Source organism: Thamnophis sirtalis, unplaced genomic scaffold (genome assembly GCF_051295495.1).
Source record: "Thamnophis sirtalis isolate CommonGarterSnake01/CBP01778 unplaced genomic scaffold, rThaSir2_p1.2 scaffold_6, whole genome shotgun sequence".
In the NCBI taxonomy this organism is placed as follows: Eukaryota; Metazoa; Chordata; class Lepidosauria; order Squamata; family Natricidae; genus Thamnophis; species Thamnophis sirtalis.
In genome coordinates, this window is record NW_028261386.1 from 68,607,327 (window position 1) to 68,628,954 (window position 21,628).

General features: G+C 40.6%; 1 long non-coding RNA gene across 3 annotated transcripts in view; it reads left to right on the forward strand.

Annotated features, from left to right (window-relative positions):
- Window positions 1-21,628, forward strand: part of LOC148045008 (uncharacterized) — an 83,134-nt gene that overhangs the window by 55,104 nt on the left and 6,402 nt on the right. Inside the window, exon 2 of one of the 3 annotated variants that reach the window (XR_015696992.1) lies at window positions 21,477-21,592. The exons of the other annotated variants lie outside the window; for them this stretch is intronic. This is a non-coding gene — a long non-coding RNA (uncharacterized LOC148045008). The remainder of the gene's footprint in view (window positions 1-21,476; window positions 21,593-21,628) is intronic. 3 annotated transcript variants of the gene reach the window in all.

The following is a 21,628-nucleotide window of genomic DNA, read 5'->3' on the forward strand; positions in this document are numbered from 1 at the left end:
CCATTTTTCAGCACTTCACTTTTCCACTGTTTGAGTGAACTCTATATCTAAATTGGTATCATCATTACACATTCATGGAATTTGGGACATGACAGCATTTTTGATGAAGAACATTTCTCCTCCCCCTAAAAGAGTACTGTATGTCATAAGTAGGGCTAGGCCAGCAGTATTTCCATTTTCAAACATAACGACAAAAGATTTGCATGTTTCATCCTTAGGGCTGTAAGATTAGGTTGAAAACGAACATGCTTAAGGGAAAGAAAATAGACACATATCCAGCTCTTGTAGTTTTGCTGGCTTGGCAAGAAGAACTAGAGGGTTGCATCAGACAGGTTATTCTTAAGAAGATCAGAAGAATACTTTGAGGAACAGATAAGAATCAACACCTTGCTGTAATTCATATTCTGTCATCTGGCATGAAAGTTAACCCTTAACCTTGGCTGATGTTGGTCTTGCTTTTAACACTGTGCAGTTCAATTAGAATGCACATCAAAACTGACCAGCTGTTTCAGCATCTCCTGCACAATAAGCTGATTTCATTAACTGCTGCTGGTGGGTTTCAGATTTTCTACTGTTGAAGTAGCTGTGCTGACCTTCTGCCCTCCATAAAATATGTATGTCTGTATAAGTATTGAATGTCCAGCAATACAGTTTTACATAGTCATAAAAATATGTCCCCAATTAGAGTTAAGTATATTCAAAGCCAGATCTGTCTGTCTGTCTGTCTGTCTGTCTGTCTGTCTGTCTGTCTGTCTGTCTATCTATCTATCTATCTATCTATCTATCTATCTATCTATCTATCTATCTATCTATCTATCTATCTACACACACACACACACACTTTTATTAAGTAGAAGTTGGATTTCAGTTTACAGTTATGCCAAAACATTGGCCTAAGAAAGTAAAAAATATTTAGCTATGGGTTTTTCTCCACAGCTGTCATTCGACCATCATATAGCGGCTGTGACCAGGGGGGCATTCGCCCAGGTACGCCTGGTGCGCCAGTTGCGACCCTACCTGAACCGGGAGGCCCTCACAACAGTCACTCGGGCCCTCGTGATTTCTAGGCTGGAATACTGCAACGTGCTCTACATGGGGCTGCCCTTGAGGTGCATCCGGCGACTTCAGCTAGTGCAGAACGCAGCCGCGCGAGTGATCGCGGGTGCACCCCGATTCACCCGCATTACACCTATCCTCCGCGAGCTGCGCTGGCTACCTGTCGATCTCCGGATGCGCTTCAAGGTGCTACTGATCACCCATAAAGCCCTACATGGCAGTGGATCTGGATACTTGAGAGACCGCCTTCTGCCAATTACCTCCCTACGACCTATAAGATCTCATAGGTTAGGCCTCCTCCGTACTCCATCGGCCAGCCAGTGTCGGCTGGCAACTACAAGGAGGAGGGCCTTCTCAGCAGCGGCCCCGACCCTTTGGAACGAGCTCCCCGTAGAGATTCGTACCCTCTCCACCGTCCAGGCCTTCCGCATAGCCTTGAAGAACTGGCTCGCCCGTCAGGCCTGGGGATAAGGACCATTACCCCGCCCGAATGTTGTATGCATGTTGCTTATTATTTTATTATGTGTTGTCGTCTTAGTGTTGTATTCCCCCCTCCCTGGTTTTCTGTGAGCCGCCCTGAGTCCCCTCAGGGAAAAGGGCGGCCTACAAATAAAATCAATTCTAATTCTAATTCTAATATTTATGTTTCTTTATTTGTAAAGTATTTACAACCTCCCCAAATTCATGATGCACAGTAGTATTGAGGCTTTCAACTGCACTATAGCTTATTTAGTGATTTATAGCATTTTAAGTATGCTAACTAATGTTGTGTCAAAATAACAGTAATGAGGGTAGGTTTTATTTTATTTACTTCTAATTATTTAAATTTAGATGCTGCTCATCTCACTGATGAGGGATTCTGGGTGACTTTTTCAATTCATTAATTGTTGTACCTTAACTTGTCCTGCAGCAAACTGTTAAGGCAGCACCTCTCATTTGTGTCGTTCTCTTTCCCAAAGTGGGATACAATCCATCTGGTTGGACCTCTGAAAAGCTTTCACCTGCTGTACTACAGTATGAGCAGTAAGCTTGTGAACAAATTGAAGACATGCCAATTTCATTAGAAAGTCCATCCTTATCTTGGTGACTATAAGCTATTTGGAAAAATGGTTTTTTACAGCTCTCCTTTTCCAATTTCCAATAAAATAAATTCTTGTCTTGCACCATGGAGAATAATTTTTATGACACTCAAACTAAGAAACCATTTAACACAAAAAACTAAAATTCTAAATACATTTCTTATTATTATAAATCTTATTGATTTTTGTGAGACATTGTCTAAGAGAGTAAACAAACTTAGAAGCAGTCAGTAAGAGGGTTGCATATGCATGACTGTGCTCCCAGATTAGGGAGTGAAGGTTCTCTAATTCAGAATCGGGCTGAAATCTGAATAAGCAATTAAGTGTCACATTTTCACATTTTTATTTGAGTGGAAGCAGTTTAACCTATGAACACCTGCACATCAAAACCTGTGAAGAGGATTGTATTAGCAAAGTCATTTTTGATCTGTTTACTCTGCATTCAATAATATTTGCATCTTCTTTTGTTCTTATATTCCAAGGTACATGACAACTGGAAGCGAACAATATATTAAAAAGCAGTAAGCATGGCTTTAGGTGAAACCATTGAACCTAAAATCAAAGCCAAGTTAAATAAAGCCATATACTCCAAGCCAAAAGTTTTGCTCTTGGTTGAATATGGGCTGAATCTGAGACACAGCCAATATTCTGGTTGCATCTTTAAATGGAATAGGCCATACTTTCCTGCTTTTATGAATTAATAACAAATGCGTATATTATTACAGGATCCAGATGTTACTTGAAGAATGTTTTCCTTTGATGGATCAACACTGAGTGGCTTGGAGGAGGAAGTCTGCATTTGCCAGTTGCTCTGAAGTTCATGTTCTACAATTCCTCAGAGCAATGCTTCATCCTGTCAAAATTTTAGGGACAGAATATGTTTTCCATTGGCTTAAATGTGAAAGTAAATGAAGCAATCTCAACAATGTTCTTCAAACGTACTGGTTGGATGCATGCAGGGGCAATAGGATTGTTATTTTAATTGCAGTTCTAATCACAGTTTACGGTTTAACTGCCTGGCATCATTTCTTGGGTGTCAAGAAGCTAAGCTAAATGAGGTTGGACAACTAGACATTTCCAAAGCTATATGTTGGAAGAAGAAGAAGACGACTCTGGCAAATCACTTTCATATGAAACATAATAACTTGCCATTGTCATGCAATCATTAGGAGTCAAATTCAACTCAACAAAAATGTTACCTTTTAATCTATTTTGGACATACAAGGAAAAATTAGCCTGGACAACTACAAAGACTTGAGACAAATTCCTTCCTTCCCAAGCTGATGGGCTGATGCTATTTTCGCAGCCTTTAGTAACTTTCCTTTGAGGATCTTCCTCATGTCCCCAAATAGCATGGAATTTTCAGTGCTCAGTTAGACTTGTGTTTTTTTTTTCAGCATGAAAAGTTGGCTCAGGAGAATATGATTTGGAATGGAGAAAAAAAAATAGGGAGGAGAACTGAACTTTTTCCTTGCTCATTATTTCAGTGCTCTTAACTGCTGTTTTCAAGCCTTTTATCTCCATGAAATCATTTGAGAGCAAGGGAGACAAAGTCCTTAGGGCAGTCTGGAGAAGGAAGATGACACACACAGTGAAATAATTAAGTCCCCTGTTCTATCGTTTCTTTGCTCACCCTTTCAGACTTTTCATGCAAATAATCAGAGTTACAGATAATCTTCACTTTAAACCTGCAATTGGGATAGACAATTTCATTGCCGAGCAACATGGTTGTTAAGTGAAACATCATGTGACAATGCCAGACTTATGGCATCTGTTCCATTGCAGTCACAAAATGCAGCATCACATACGCATGACTTGGAACATGCTACCAGCTTGTCCAGTGACTTTGCTTTTGGGAAGCTATTTGTGAAGTGCCCAAATGGCAACCACATAATTGCAGGGACACACAACAGCTGTAAGTTTGAGAACTAGTTCATAAAGCTACTTTGTTACTCCCATTGTAAGTTTGAACAGTCATTAAGCAGTCAGAGCAGTCCTTAACCAAGGATCACCTAAATATGCATTTGGCCCCAAAATAGCCTCAGACTGCACCATTTGTACAGAGCATTCCTCAATACTGTAAGGACTACAAAAGCTACAACTGCCCTTTGGGTGCAATGGAGTTCTGACATCATCTTGTGAACATAAATCAGTGCAACCCAAAATCTGATAACTGTTGACAAGTCAACTGGAATCATTAATTTGCAAGTGCAGAACATAAACCTAGTCAGAGAGACATATTAATTTATTTTCACCCAAAAAAAGAAAAAAGTTACATCTTTTGTGATTTCAGTCAAGGTTTAGTATGCTGAATTCTAACCCTGGACTTGCTTTTTAAACCACTAAAGCACTACTGACATACTTTCAGTTTTCACTGTAACATAGTCATAAGAAGCTGCCTTATAGTCATGCAGACTTGTTTGCTTGTTATTCACTGGTAGTAATTTTGTACATGTCAGGAACAATCTTTTCAACCCTGACAATCTCTAAGATGGGTATATCAGAAATTAAATTTGACACATGTACTAGAACAAATAGTAATTCTTCTGTAATTACAACTCCTTTTATCAGAAATATAGCTTGATCACACTAGCAATAGCAATAGCACTTAGGCTTACCGGTATATACTGATTCACAGTGCTTTATAGCCCTCTCTAAGCTGTTTACAGAGTCAGCGTATTGCCCCCAACAATCTGAGTTTTCATTTAACGACGTTGCAAGGAGGGAAGATTGAGTCAAACTTCAGCTAGTGAGACTTGAACTGCCGAACTGCTGGCAGCCAGTCAGCAGAAGTAGCCTGCAGTACTGCATTCTAACCACCATGCCGCCATTTTACCACCAGATAGATATTGTTGGTAAATCAACTCTCATTACTTATTTATTTATTAAATTTATATGCCACCCGTCTCCACAATAAGGTAACTATGAGAGGCTTACTTGGATCACAAACAGATTTTGTTTTGTTTCTGAGCATATAAATAAAACTGAGTATAAAATAGAAGAATCTTATTCATTTAACTCACAATACAAATATAAATAAACATGTAAAAGAACAGAAAGGTGATTCATTTTAATGCTAAGTAATATATGACTCAAAAAGAATCTAGGTTTTGCAACTACTGTACATTAAGGTGACCAATATATTAGTACAATTTATACTGTTTAATACAATTTATACTGTTTAATACAATTTATACTGTTTAATACAATTTATACTGTTTAATACAATTTATACTGTTTAATACAATTTATACTGTTCTCCTGGCTCTCATCTATTGCAATCTTGATATCGTTTATCATGGTGATGGCTACCTGTTCATAGCTAATGCATATTAAAAGGATGTATTCCTGCCTAAAATCATCTGATTTTGAAAAGCTAAGCATGCTCAAACCCGCTCAGTATTTGGATGACATGAAGAATTCCCAGGCTTTAGTAAATTAAATGGAAAAGGCCCATCCCAGAAGATGACAATGGTAAAGCATATTGATGTCAGTGCCAAGAAAATTACATGGATTTGTCCATTTAGTCCTCAGAAACTGGGCTTTACTTTAGGATGTTTTTATTGCTTTATCTTACATATTCTCCAAATCATGCATGAGAAATTTCACCATTTTCCTGGTAGCTTGTGCCTTAAGCTGTTATGCTTAGGGCTCAGAAGTAGGATTCCATAAATAGCTTATTGTGATAGCACAAATCACAAAAGCACTGCTACATGATGTCTGCATTGTTCCTTCTCACAAAAGAAGCTCCTCTGTGATTGATACCTACCTATCAGCTTGATGCCTTCTTCAGATTTGCCCGGAGGCATTCATGAGGCTGGGACTGTCACAAATAAACCCTAAAATGGAGCAAATTTATCAAAGCAATTGCTGCAGACAAAAATGGAAGAGCCAGCTCATTGTGATATGTCCTTGGAGAAATTCTGTAATCATCAATGCATGACTGCCGTGTATTGGCTGAACTTCCAGTGATTGGGGCAATAAAGATATTTCTACGTATGCTGTAGATTAAGACAGAATGCAAAGGAGACCTTCATCTCATCTATGTAATAATCCATTAGGTCTTGGAGAACACAATTGCAAATATGTCCCATAGATTCCCCTGTAATGGCTACAACAATGTCTGTTGGAAAAATCAATCCCTCTTTAGCAACGTATTATCGTTTTGCTGAATTTAGGGTGTAACGATAGACAGGGTTGCAGAAAGAGGGAGGGAGCTCATGCCATAAATTTCAGCTTTGGGGGATTTTCCTCCCCAAAGATTGACTTGTTTGTGACTCCACTCAAGCAATATGCCACCAAAAATACACTCTGTGTGTGTTTGTGGTTTTTGGGGACCTTTTCACACCTCAGAGCTAATGGCTAGGCTGTGAATATTCCCATGGCAACAGAATCATGAACATTCAACCCAGCACTGTTTGAAGATATCTATCAACCCTGGTATCTCATTGAATGGAGCAGCTTCTGTCTGCAAATGATACTACATTATTGCCATGACGGTGTGCGAATACCAGGTAAAATTTCATCAGGGTTGTGTTTTCCACTCTCCTTCTTGTGTCGCGGGATCAATTTTGTAGCGGGGGGGGGGGTCTCATGAAAGATACAGGAAACCTGTGGTACCAGGGGCTAGCAACTGCGATTTTTCAGGATGTTGCTGCATATGCTTCCTTCATTTTCTTTTTTAATTAAAAAGTTAAACACGGCCCAAATATCATAAGATCTTATGCAAGAAGGCATAAGAGATCTTGAAAACTTGGCCTATCTTGCGGAATTTCAGCCATTAAAAAAAAAGAGAGAGAGAGACAATGGATACCGACAGTTTCTGTTTTTCCACCCCTCACTAAGGAAAGTGAAGCTGTTACTTGTTTGGAAACAGTCTATTGTCAGATTCCTGCTAAAGGGCAGCCCAGCTCTCATAGGAATCTTTGTTTTGAAATGTTCACGTCCTTCTAGTCTAGTACTGTCATTTTGATTGGCAATGGCTTTCCAGTCTAAGGGGCTTCCACGTCACCATTGTTTTCAAGCTTCAATCCTTCAAAAGTAGTTTGAAAGCAGTCTGTGCCCCCCTCCCCTTTCATTTCCTCCAGTTCAGAAACCTGCAAAACCAGGAATAAAAATCAAAATCCTGTCTTAAGCTTCGGGCCTTAACAGTAACAGGCATCCACTCGACCTGCCTTCCACGTAAGAGGAAAAGAAAGGAAACAATTAAAAAAAATAATTAAGCAGTCTGGTGGTTTTCTCATTTTGTTCATCTCCGGGGAAACAGTGAATTTTCTCCGTCTCACCCTTTCTTGCTTGCCTAGGCTGCTGAAGTGGACAGGGGATGCTGGCAGCATTAGCAGTAGCAGGAGGGTGTCAGAAAGGCTGGGAGTGAGCCTGAGGTGAAGCAAAAATTCTCCCCTTCAGAGAAATGCTCTGCCTCCTCCCTCCAGCTCCAAAGAGCTGCAGCATTCCAGCTCAAAACCAGCTCCAGAAGGCTCACTTCCTGATCCGCTCAAATGTGGCATGAACTTCATCTCTTGCCTGACCCACAGCTAAGGCTGCTTAAAATCCTCTTTAGCTGTTCCACTTATAAAGTAGCATTTTCCTTCCCCCACTCCCGCCCCTTGATCTGATTTTCACGATGGAACTCGACTAGCACGTTTCACTGATAATGTGGATTACTAACACAGCCAAGACTAGTATCTGCTCTGCTCCTACTGGCCCATTTAGAATGCCACAGGCATGCCATATGCCTTTCTGCTGGCTAGGGGCTCTCTGGCTGTTTTGGCTTGGTCTGCAGGAGAGATGGACACCTGGCTTGTGCAGAGGCATCTGCCCAGGTAATGCATGACTAGTGTTTTCTGAAGCACATGCAATGTGCCTCTTTACGAACACTTTCTTTTGAAAAGAGAGGTAGACTCGTAATTACAAAACAGTCCTAGTGCTCTCTCAAGCACAGAAAATTGATTTAAACGGAGAAAGAGGGCGATGGTTTGCCACTTCTGTGTTGCAAGTTCAGTCACTATTGCATGGATTTCATGTTTTTTCCTCTGCTTGGAGTAAAAAGAGAATTTGCAAGGCCATACATGCATTTTGCTGTTCTGATTTGTTTTTAATTACTTGGCAAGCTGCAGGGGAGGTTTACTCCATTGCAGCTTCATGCAATTCACAGGCTATTTATTTCTGGGAGCTGCTGGCCATGATATCAGAATTGAATTCACTGCCATCTCTGCCATTCCTTTTCAATACCTTTCAATAGCAGAGCTTGGCAGTACATCCCATGCTTCTCTGCTCTTTGTGCCAGTCAACCAGCTTTTTGGGGGGGTGCAGATGTTGAACCTATTTTCAGAAATGTCCCATCTTGACATGGAACTAGATGTTACCACCTCTTTCCGTTCTCTTCTTCATGACTAGGATTACTTCCTGGAAATACTGTTCCATGTTTTCTACAGAAATGCTGCAAGGATGGGATGAAATATTATTGTCAGGTTCAGACAATATTGCACTGAAAAAAGAAAAAAAATGCTGCCTCTCCCATCATGGCGCCCTCCAGATGTGTTAGATTACATCATCCCAGCTGTTTGTGCTGGTTGGGAGCGATGGAAATTATAGAGCAAGGGTTGAAACATCTCACTTCTGTCAAAGCAAACCGTGACCTTGTTTCCCCGTGACTCTCTCAGAATTGTTTTTCTTTATCCCTTTAATGCCTTTTTTTCCTCTCGGCACATTCAAGAGTTCTTTTTGTTGCTAGGTAACCTTCTGATTTAGCAGCACAGGATGAATGTCCCTGCTGGGAAATGGAAGGATACAATTAGTTATGAGAAGCCTTACAGCCTGGGGATGTCTCAAAAGCAGGCAAGACTGAAGAGTGCCAACTAGGCATCACATACATTCCCTCTCAAGGAAGGAGGTCTCTGGGCACCAATGACTAGACTACCGGGCGTCATCATATTACATGTAGGCAGATTTGTTCCTGAGGATTAGATTTTCGGCTCAACAACTGGGGCCAAAGCCAGAGGTTTGCTATACATTTCATACTCAACTGCTGCTGATTACACCCTGATAAGAGAATTGGTTTTCCAGACGTGCAGCTGGCAGCCGCGTGGTCTTTTCAGGCAATTCCTGGTCAGCAGCTCTGAGAGTTTCATCTTTGTTCTTTATGATCATGTTTGCTAGCTAGAAGATTCTGTACATTAACTCTCCGGAAATTTATAACCAGCTTCCTCTGGCTGCCAAGATGAGCTGTAGGCTTTTGGCAGCTACAGAGCCTGACCCCAGCAACCACCTCCTTTTTCTGTTCAGTCTGGGCACTTCACAGCTTGCACATCCCTAATTTGTTTAAGAATTTTACTAGGCCAAGAGACTGATGCCAAGCATCGGACAGTAGGAGTTTTCTTCCATTTATTTAAGGGCCCTTGGTTTGGAGTTTTATATCATCTTACATTGCTTCAAAAACACAGAAAGTACAGAACTGACAGCCTTTAGTTTTCATAGATTATTCAAGCTGGTTCACTATTCGTAGAAATTGCATGGAAATTTCTCTTCTAGAACATCTAAAGAGGCATCCTCTCCTTTTACAGACAAATGAGAGTAGCAACAAAATATAAGATAGTGAACAGTTTTAACAAATCAGTCTCTCTGTAATATGGAAGAACACTGTTCTTTTAGAAATGCAACTATTGGACATCTCCTTTTATAGCATAACAACAGCTAATATAATGTTTGAAGTTAATAGAAGTTAACTAGTTGCAAACAGACATTCCAGAGATATGATCTCAAAACAAAGGCAGTATTTTTTATTAATCAATCAACTTGCACATAAATATTATTATGGCAGAGATTTTGTGATATCTTAGAATAATATTTTGTATTGTTGATATTATAGTAGTGGATTCATTAGTAAGGTAATGACTATGATAAGTAAATTAGTAGATGCAGCAGATTTTTTTCTTTGTATATGTATTTTGAAATTTTTCTTGTCCTTTAAGACTAAAGATTGTTATACATGTCTAAACTAAATAAATAAGTACTTTTTTAAAAAGAAAAAGGCAAAGCCTAAGCAGTTTTACAGTGAAAACATTTCTAATGCCTGAAACTGTGAGTACTGTTTACATTTTAAAGACTTCAGTTTGCCTTAAGCAGTGGAAATATAATTAGCACCATGAACTAGGTACATCCATTCTGTGTCAGGATTTACTCTTTATAAATTAAAATCTTAAAGAATTGAACAAAATAAAATATTCAGTTTAATTTATCTCTGCAAAATTATGCCAACCAGTCTTTCTTTCTATCTTTTCTTTTTCTTTCTTTCTTTTTCTTCCCTTCCTTCCTTCTCTCTTTCTCTTCCTTCCCCCCTCTCTCTCCCCCCTCTCCCTCTCTCTTTTTACAGTTTTAAAAACAGGTACATAGTGTTAAATGTTAAATTTAGATAAGGTTTGTTGTAATATGAAAATTGACTTATAGCAAGGCAGATGATAACCGCTTAGAGTCCCCCACTTAGTTTGAGGCAGTGGATAGTATACACAAGTACAAGTTACTTAAATGATTTCAGCTGTTTAGTTTGAGTTAAAGTGACTTAACTGACTCTGGCAAGGGGATCCTTCCTATTCCCAAGAACGGATCCTTTTAACTGAAAGGTTAGCAAAGTTTCGTTGAAGGGACTCTGGAAACATACAACCAGTCTAGAAATCAGAGGTTGATGAGGTTTGAGAGCAACAGTTTTATATTACTGTATATTGAAAAGCTAACAGTAAGTTTCTGTTCACAGAAACATTCAAAGATCTGATGTTAATCTTTAAGTTCCTAAGTAGCTTGTGATGAGGTTAGTTGAAGGATTATTTTTGATTTATACCTTCTTGGCCTTACCTTAAGCTCTCTTTCAGGAGTTCAGTGCTGATGGTATTCGTAGATATTTGTAGATATTATCTAGATATTTTGGGATTGCACACAAGGAGCCTATTATTATTGGTATTATCTTTCCTTTTGTCACAGTTGCTCTACTTCTATTTGCAGGTCTTTATATATTGTTATTTTCTCCAATTTCTCCTCTTCTATTCAACTGTCTCCAGGTACTGCCATGTCCACTACCCAGATTTTTTTTTTTTTTGCCTTTCTTGTTCACAATAGTTAAGTCTTGATAGTTATGTGGCAGCTGCTTGTCTGTTTGAATTCTAAAGTGCCAGAGCATTTTTTGCTTCTTCATTTTCTACTATACTTTTTGGTCTCTTTTTGTAGTCCCACCAGTGCTTGCTTGCAGGCAAGTGGCATTTCTTGAAGATATTTCAGTCCACCATTGTTGCTACTTTGTCATGCCGTCATTTGTAACCAGTCTCTGCAATCTTCTTGCAGCAGCTAACTAGAGGCAGTCTACTGTATCTTTAGCTTCTTTGCAGAGATGACATTTGCTATCTGTTGCTGTCTTCTCAATTCTGGCTTTATATGTGTTTTTTCTTAAGGCTTTTGTCTTGTGCAGCCAGAATTAGCCTCTCTGTCTCTTTCTTCAACTTTCTCGTTCTTGGCCATTGTTGTTGTTTTTCCTTCTTGCAACTCTTCCATCAGCACAATATAAAATCCTGGTTGATCTTTCCGGTTCCCATGACAGATTATTGAAAGGATAATGAAATTGTCTACTTTCCCCATGTTGTAACACATTCTCCTCTAACACTAATGTGCGGCTAAGTGCTTACTCCATAATATACCACCCATGCTAATTTTCCCGTGCCGTAATAGCCCCTTTATAACATATGAAATGCTTGGCTCCTGAAAAGATGATTATAAAGAAGGACGCTGTAATTTAGTGGCTCATTTAATAAGCACCAAGAGAAATATGAGGCCCGCCAATGTAGCGTCACAGTTCTATTTATATCCATTTTGGAGTATAACAAGATTTTATAATGAGATACATTTTTAGGTGGTATTCAGGTAGTAATGGGGCTTTTGGGTCTGAAGTGAGGAAATATCTTATTAAATTACCTTTTGTTAATAGAAGATTGCCCCTCCCCTGGCTTGAAGTGCACCCAGGGGTGGGTTGTTGCTGGCATTACTGCCGATTCAGTGGGCAAAAAAATCAGAACCAAAAATCAAGATGGTGCCGCCAATAAACTGGTTCAGAGGCATGGCAGGCTGAGTTACTACCTACTTGGCCGAACCAGTCTGAACTGAGTGTGCCTCTTCAAGAAGAGTGTGCCTCTTCTTGAAAATGAATAATGCATATTTTTAGTAATGGTCTCAGGTTTTATCACAAAAATAAAAGGGAAATAGTTTTTGTCACCTTTAAACAAGTGAAACAATCTATCTTTTGAAACACAACCTAACACCACAACAGTTATAAAAAAAAGGGAAAAAATATAACCATAATGGCTGTAAGAAAAAACAATAGCACTTTATTAAAATAATCCCTTTATTGGGTCAGCTCAAGGTCAGAAAGGAATATATCCCTTTTCCAGTTCTCAGTAACTCTGTATCAAGTAAAACAGAAAACGAAGCAAAAAAAAGGGGACACGGAAGAAATCTGAAATATCAGCACTTAAGAGTCTAATTTGAATATTATTCACTTTCATGCCTTGGTAACTAGTCACTTCCTCCCTTCCCGACTTGTTATTATACAACCGCAATGACAGCCTGGCTTTTTCCTGCCTCTTAAAGTGCAGAACATTATATGCCATAGTGGGCGATTAACACATTTGTCAATCATAAACAGGCACATCATGACAAAACCTGTTAAAACCACTTTTGAATAATCAAGATATCCTCATGATTCTGCATGCCTGAATGGGAGATCCCCTTTGTTTCCCAGGGAAACTGTCTTGATTTTCCTGATGGAAGAAATGAGGAAAATCTAAATTAGATAGTGGCTGAACATCAACTTCTTTTCAAAGGCAAAATCCAGAGCATTATAACATGCTCTGGTATGGCTGTGTGATTTTCGTGTATTTTAATTATGTGTACTGTTGTTTATGTTCCCTTTCCCCTCTGAGTTGTTCGCCGCCTTGAGTCCCTCCTGGAGAAGGGCGGCATACAAATAAACCAAATACAATACAATACAATACAATACAATACAATACAATACAATACAATACAATACAATACAATACAATACAATACAATACAATAAGCTGGAAGCTCTGATTTCAACCAAGAGCAGATCTGCATTTTCTTCTCGTAATGGACAACCCTCCATTCTTAAATGCAGAAATAGATGGTTTTATCCTCCACCCACTCTAAGTCCCTTGCAAATGCAACCATCTCTGTTTTGAAACTTTGCTCAACTTCAAAACTAAGGGTAGTTCTTGAGTTACAACCAACCGTTGAACAACAGTTATAACAATGCTGGAAAAAGGTGGCTTACAACCACTTACGATATACGACTGTTGCAACATCCTGAATGGTTCACATGATCAAAATTTGGGCATTTGGCAACCAGCATATATTTACAGTGATTTCAGCATCCTGTATTCATGTGATCACATTTTGTGACCTTCCCAAGTGGCTTCCAACAAGCAAAGTCAATGGGGGGAACAACTTGTTTAACAACTGCATGACTCATTTAACAACTGCAGCAAAAAAGGTCATATAATGGGATGCGACCAGAGGTGGGGTCCTACCGGTTTGGGCTGGTTTGGCTGAACTGATAGTAACTTGGCGCCATAGGCACCACTATCTTGTTTTTTGCTTCTGCACATGCGCAGAGCAATTTTAATGATACAGCGCATGCATACAAAACACACATCAAGCGTGCAAGTGGCGCACCCCTGAGCGAACCAGCAGCAGCGGCTGCCAGAACCCACCCCTGCCTGGATGCAATTCACTTAATGATCACTTTGCCTAGTGACTAAGTTCCAATCCTATCTGTGGTCATAAGTTGAGGACCATCTATACTGCTTTCTGACATTTTTAGGAGTCAGCTTCAACTCTTCTAGGTCGGGAGTCTGAAGTGCTTCCTTTCATTTAGTGTCTTTGGCTACAATGCCAGGCATATTCTCTTCCCACCCCTGGATAGTCACTACTCTGTGCAGTCACTTCTTCTTGGGCTGCTGGATTCCTGTTTTCTGATGCATAGCAGCTCCCATTTTTCACTCTTTTGAGCCCGATCCAATGATGGCTCATTAAGTCAATTAACTTTTCTTGCCAAGGGTTGATCCATAGCTGCTATGGAGGTGCATCAAAAAGGTACAGACAGTAGCCACAATCAAAGCCCGACCCCTTTTTTAACATGTGTGGCAATGCGTGTACAGAAATGGCGGGGCTCTAATTACATGGCTTTGGCTGCCATGTTGATTTTTTTACTCCTCTCTCTGCAGACATCCCTGGACAGATACATCTTTACTGTTTTTGACTCCCCCAACATTTCATAAGCATCCCTGTCACTCACCCTTTATCTTTCTGTGCCCATTTCCCATGTTCCCATTGCTCTTTGCATCTCCTAATAGGCATTATTTCAGTTTTGGCCCAGACTGGATGAAGCATGCTCCTCTTCTTCCCCCTCTCCTGCTCCACAGAAATTCAAAGATTCTCTTGTCTCTCTTATCCTCAACTCAAAGTTGAAACATGCACTGCAACTAAATCTTCAAACTGCAACGCAAATACAAAGTTTAACAAAAGGCTCTTTGCTTCTGTAAGCTTGAAGCTCTCTACAAAGTGTCCACAGACCCTCTGGAACAAAAGAACAAAGCAGCAACCTGTTCCCTTTGCTTTAATCATTACAGCATCAAAGCAACGATAGTACAATAAAAGGAAGGAGGGAACAAAAAAGGGGTTGCATTATTGTCAATGTAAGAAGAGGGTGGGAAGGCATCCATGTGTACACACTTCTGGGAAAGCAAAGGAAAAGGATGGGGACAAGGGAGGATGGAACAATCCCTAAAAGGAAAAAGCAAGCACAGAGGCCAGCCAGCAGGACTCATGTTCCCTGCACAGATGGGGAGGGCAAGAAGCAGGGGAACGTGCAGTCGAAATCTTTGGTGGCCATAGTCCATGCAAGTCCCAACCAGCTGCCAAAGCATGGAATTGGATTTTTAAAGTCAGCTTCAGAAAAGCCAGGAGCAGCCTAGGAAGGAAACGATGTGGCCCTAGGAACCTGGAAGACTGCAACTCCTTTCCTGCTATGGGCAAGGATCTATTGCGTAACTTCCCCCACTTTCCACAAGAGGAAATGGAGCTCAAATGTCCTTCAGTGATTGTGCCAGAATAGTTAAGATGGTGACCTAGTGCAAAAAATAAATAAAAAAGATTCCTGTGTTTAACAGTCAGAGACAAGAGGAGATTATGGCAGGTGCAGGTTTTCTTACTCTTGCAATATTAGGACATGACAAATAACACCTGCCAATGTTTGCTTCTTCTGCATAAACATTAAGGGCACCAAACTGCCATTTTTCTTTACATCTGCCTATTTTTTGTTCAGTAGAGTTCAGGGTAAAAAACATATTTTGGAATTCCACTTTAATGCTCTTCCATCCTTTGTCCTCTCTCTCCCCCACCCCTCGCCATAATACCCAGTAGAATCTAAAACACCGGATCATAGGGACCTGCAGATCTTCTTGTCCAAGGGTCCCCAACCCCCCAGGCTGCGGCCCACTACTGGGCTGTGGCCCATTCACAATGGGCCCATGTGAGTGTGCATGTATGCACAGCTCTACTTGCACTTGCTCAAATGGAGCTGTGCACGCAGACACACACACACACCTGCCGTTCTGAGGGAACTAACCCCCTTCCTTCCCCAATGCCAGGCTGCCAAGCCAGAAAGGTTGGGAACCGCTGTTTTAGTCCAACTCCCTGCCCAAAGCAGGACACCTTTATACCATCCTGAACGAACAGTTATATAGCCTATTTTTGATGGTGTGATGCAGCACCCAAAACTCTGAGATGCAAGCTGTTCCAATGATTTATTGTTCTCACTGTCAGGAAATTTCTCCTTAGTTCCAGATTGGATCTCTCTTTAATCAATTTCCACCCATTGCTTCTTGTACTCGGGTGCTTTGGAGAAGTCGATCCCCTTTTCAATCTCACATGGCAGGGAGTTTGTTTGAAATCTGGTAACCACTGTAATTAGATTATTATTAGCAATATTACCAGTTCGCCTTATTTGATCGATCCCTCTTGAGCATTTCTGCTGCTTCATCGCTAAGGCCACATTCCTATTTGCATTTTAGCATAGCATGTTGGTAGCACAGAATTTCCGCCTTGTTTTCACAGCATTGTTTTAAATACCTGGGCTTAAGTTGTTATTATCTATACCAATGAAGAAGCAGTTTCCATCACTCTGACCCTGTCCATAAGATGTGCAAAATCTGTTACAGTTTGCTACATATTATTTTGGGAAATGAAGTCAAATGACCTGTTGTGGGTGTGTGGGATCAGGACTGTGTTTTACAGAAAAGAGAACTGAAATCTATCTAAATCTTCCCAGTATTTTCATCTTTGTTGTGCTCTGGTTTCTTTAAAAATGGCTGGCTGTTCATTAGAATAAATGTTTTCTATTTAATTGCCTCTGCACTTTTGGGAAGAACAATAGTATGGAGTCCAGGTAAGGCTTTCAGCAAGAAACTAGTCCACAATTCTATTCTCGACCAAGTATTCATTTGAGGCTGAAGCTCTGCAAAAGAACTTATTCCTCCTCTTTTTAATTTTTTTAAAAAGGAGGGTGAAATCACTGCAAATCACTGTAATATGATTTCTAAATAGATACTGTAAAATTGATTTAGGTTTAGGTTTTAGGTTTAGGTTGGACTTACATGCTGCCCTTCTCCCAAAGGACTCATGGCGGTGTACAACATAAAAACACATATGACAAAAGTAAAAAAAGATTAAATAGGAAATCTAATAACCTTCAATTGACAATTTACATCAAATTTAGGATTAAATTAAAATTGATAATTTAAAATTAATAATTTGTTTTATTCTATTCAGGCCAGGCTGGCTTGCTGAAAGCCAGGCCAGGCCATCTTACATTTACAAATGTATGCGTTAAAAGTTATTTTATTCTAGTTTTTGCAATTTCAAGAGTGTGGTTCTTCAGAGACCTGTCTGAGTCCTGTTATCTGAGAAGAGTTTGTGTTGGTTCATTGTGAAGAAGTGGGTAGAGTCCTCATGGTTATGAACTCAGCCACCTGTGTGCTTGACCCATGCCTCTCCTGGTTAGTCAAGGCCTCTCAGGAGATGTCATGTGGTTGGAGCTGAGTGGCGAAACGAATACCTCGCTGTGGGAGGGGATAGTACCATTCATTTTGAAGGAGCAGTGCTGTGTCGCCTACTCAAGAGGTTATCTTTGGACCCAGACACACTGGATAATTTTTGTCCAGAAAGGGAAGGTGGTTCCTGAGTGAAGTGTATTATCCAACATGTATCAGGCCAGGTGCAGGCAAGCCAATAGCAGTTAGCTCACATTGGTTATGCTTCCTGATAACCTTTGGAGGGCTTTGGAAGGAGGTGGATCTCTCGATGGATTTCAATACCATTGACCATAGTATCTTTCTCGACCAGCCCAAGCAGTCGGGAGTGGGAAAAATTTATTACATCATTATTATACCCTACCCAATGCATCTTCATGCTTCCCATCAATGTTGCGAGACAAGATACACTCTTAAATTTTCTATTGAAAATCAAGAGGATTTAATGTCTCATTTGAAATGCATCCTCATGGCCATTATTATTATGGACCACATCTTTCCCTTCCCCAGCAATAGTTCCTTGCATACTTTATATCTGAGATGTGCATATACAGTGTATGGAGAAATAATGCTATGCAATTAATACCCATATTGAAAGGCAAGGCAGAAAGAGGGCAGGGATTCCATTGGGCTGGTATTGAATTTCAAGAAAATTGGATCTTGCAAGAGGCAAAAATGATCCAAATAACCTTGACTGCAGAAACATGCTGATTGAATGCACTTTGAGAAATGTTTTTTCGAGATTTCTACTGCCTCCCAGATGATCTACTTTCTAAACTGGTGAAAAATATAGCTGGTTAAAAATAGCTGCAGGCTCAATTTGAAATCCCTGAGCAAAGAACTTTTCTTATTCAAAAATTAAAACTATGGTATGTTTTTTTTTCTGGTTAAGAGAAAGGAAGGAAGCAGAGGTGGACCACACCTCTCCCTATTATGTGAGAAATAAAATTGGCCATTCAGGTTCTGGCAGCCCTTTCCTAGTTAATCAAACTGTTTGTTATGAATGTGTCAATCCTATCCCCCTCATAAATCATATGGCAATGTTGTTGCTTTATGCAAGTTCACAGGCATATAGTATTATTTCTCGCAATCATATCTCTCTGCTCCCTTTCCTAAACAACCTTCCATGGCAATTTTAGAAATAACCCTTTCACCTCTTAACTTTCAGAAAAGCTAGACGTTAGCTTTTAACTAGAGACCCCATTGTTTCAAATTAATTTAGCTGAAAAGGAAGCTGTTTGTTGCAGCAACCCTTTGATGTGTGTGTGCGTGTGTGTGTGTGTATGTGAGAACATACACGTGCATACACGCACACATACACGCATATCTCCTCTTCTCCCTTTTTCTGCTCAAATGCCATGGATGTGTTTTGGGATAAATCTGTAAATTGTGCAGCTGACAAGGAAAAAGAGCATGTCTGTATAAAACCACCCCAGTGTACGCAAACTCTCTGGCTTCCCGAATGTGTGTGTGTGTGTGTGTGTGTGTGTGTGTGTGTGTGTGTGTGTAGACATACATACATACATACATACATACATACATACATACATACATACATACATGCTGGTCTTGTTGTATTTGGGTCTTTTCCCATATAAGATTGAGATTGTTTTGGCAATGTTTCGGTGAGGTCCCACTCGCCATCTTCAGGCTTGTGTTTTCGGCTTTGTGCTTGTGCGAGTAAGGCATGGTCAGAGTGTTGTCTTTCTATAAATCTTGGTGGGGTGTGTGTGGCTTTGTTGCTATGTGGGTTGATTGGCTGTGTGGTTGTATCATGATTGGTAGATGGAGCTGATGTTTGTAGATTGGTCGGCTGTTTCGTATCATCCTGTGCTGCTGAGGTGCTGGCTGTGTGTCCGTTATTATTTTGTGTTGTAATGACCTGGGTGGTGGGTGGGGTTTGTTTGTTGACTAGGGCTGTTTTCCAGATGTCTGGTAGGTGGGAGGTGTTGTCACACTTATTCATGTTGTGGGGGTTCTGGTTTTGGCATATGCCACAACATGAATAAACGTGACAACACCTCCTACCTACCAGACATCTGGAAACCAGCCCTAGTCAACAAATGAACCCCACCCACCTCCCAGGTCCTTATAACACAAGAACAACGGACACACAGCCAGCACCTCAGCAGCACAGGATGATACGAAACAGCCGACCAATCTACCAACATCAGCTCCATCTACCAATCAGGATGCAACTACACAGCCAATCAATCCACTTACAGTAACAAAGGCAGCACTCCACACACACACACCAAGATTTATAGAAAGACGACAGCTCCGACCACGCCTTACTCGCACAAGCACGAAGCCGAAAACACCAGCCTGAAGATGGCGAATGAGACCTCGCTGAAACATTGCCAAGAGAATCTCAATCTTACACGGGAAAAGACCTGAATACAACAAGACCAGCATACCTACACTTGTGAAAATCTACGAATATATATATATATATATATATATATATATATATATATATATATATATGTGTGTGTGTGTGTGTGTGTGTGTGTGTGTGTGTGTGTGTGTGTGTGTGTGTGTGTGTGTGTGTGTGTGTTAGGTATAATTTTAAACTTTCCTTCCCAGTGCCATGGTAACTGCCGCATGTTTGGCAAAAAGCTCCCGAAGAAGAAAAGGAACTCAGAGCACTCAGCTGGCAGGCATCCAGTGTAATCAGGCTGCAGAGCTGAAATGAGGCCTCTGGCCGCCAGCCAAGTTACAAAGAACAAAGATGTCAGTTCCTAATGTTGGCGGCAAAGCTTGTTTGGCACCCTTATATGGTTTCCCAGAACTCCTTGCCTTGGCTGCTTTCCATTCCCTTTAGGGCAGCAAACAGGATTAGCACACACAGACTTGTTTTTCTCTTTTCTCCACCAACTGTTCCAATGACATCATCCCTGCTGCATTCATTTGCCAGCAGAGTGACTCTGGCTCCCTTTACACTCTTTGACATCCCCTCCTCCTCCTCCTCCAAACCCTTTAGTATTTTAGCTTATTTCCTCTCAGCTAATGGAAAACTTGGAGAAAGCCCCCAGGTGCCAAATAAAGGGGGAATCGAATGGGAATGAGACATTTCTATACCTAAGCAAGGAAGGACTGGTGTATTTGTGTATACACTCCTATCTATCTATCTGTCTGTCTGTCTGTCTGTCTATCTATCTATTTATCTATTTATCTATCATCTACACACACACACACACAGACACACACACAGACACACACACACACACACACAACTCATTTTCGTCAGCAGTCTGTAATCAGTCCCGTAAGAACAGAGGCTTCCAACTGCCTCACTACATGCTTTCTGGTGAAACTCGACAAAGGAATCATCTCGGCTTTGGTCCAGATTTAAAGAGCCAACTTCTGGCCTGAGGTAAACAAATCGGCACACCCAGCACTCTCTGGGTGCGCATCTGCCCCTGAGGTAGTGGCATAGAAGAGCTCCTGGCTGCTTTGCCCCCTTGGGCACCATCAGGTGATGTTTGCATAAAAAGTATGGCAGCAACATTTGTAGTCAGGCAGGAGGAAGAGCAAGCTCTGCCAGGTTTTAACAGCCTCCCCTTGGGCTTTATGCATGTGAGAATGTAGCCATACTTTTATCATGGCCCTTTTTGTATGGCCAACATACCCAAGCACAGCTGTGCTTGCAAGCTGATATGGTCCCAATTCCTTGTACGTTCTTGAGAGGGGATGTGGCTGAAACGATGAAACAAACCACTGTTGTTGAAAGGAAATGTAAACCTGGGACAAGCACATTCTTTAAGAAAGCATCCCTCTTCCTTCAATTTTTCTTGGCTTCTCTTTGTATGAGTCAGGAACAAACATGCAGTGAATGCCTGCATTTTTGAGAAAGAGAAGAACACTTCCTGCTGATCTTTTATCTTCTTCATTTTTTCTCTCCACCCGCCCCCCTTCAGATTCACAAACTAGCCTTGAAATTAATGAATCACTTTGCATTTCGGAGCAGGCAGGGCCATGGCATTGATCTAATGTTCAGTAGAAAACCACAAATTTTTATTTCATTGTTTGCAGAGATGTCAGGAAGCAGGAGGATTGCACAGAGGGGTGCAACATGAGCCAAATGTCAAGGGTTACAGTTATCAACTTCCCCCTGCCATTGATTCTTGGCAGTAATTACTAGGGGAAAAATGTATTTCTTTTCTGAAAATCTTGATGTGTTTATTTTTTGCAGATCAAGACCCTGTTAAATGTATTAGACAGGGCGGGGCAAATATTATGCCAGAGTTAAAAGGACAGGGCTATCTGCCATTCCACATCTGAGAAAGGATCATGTTGGACATGAGTCAGGTAAAAAAAGCAATCCATTTGGAAGAAATTTCAGGC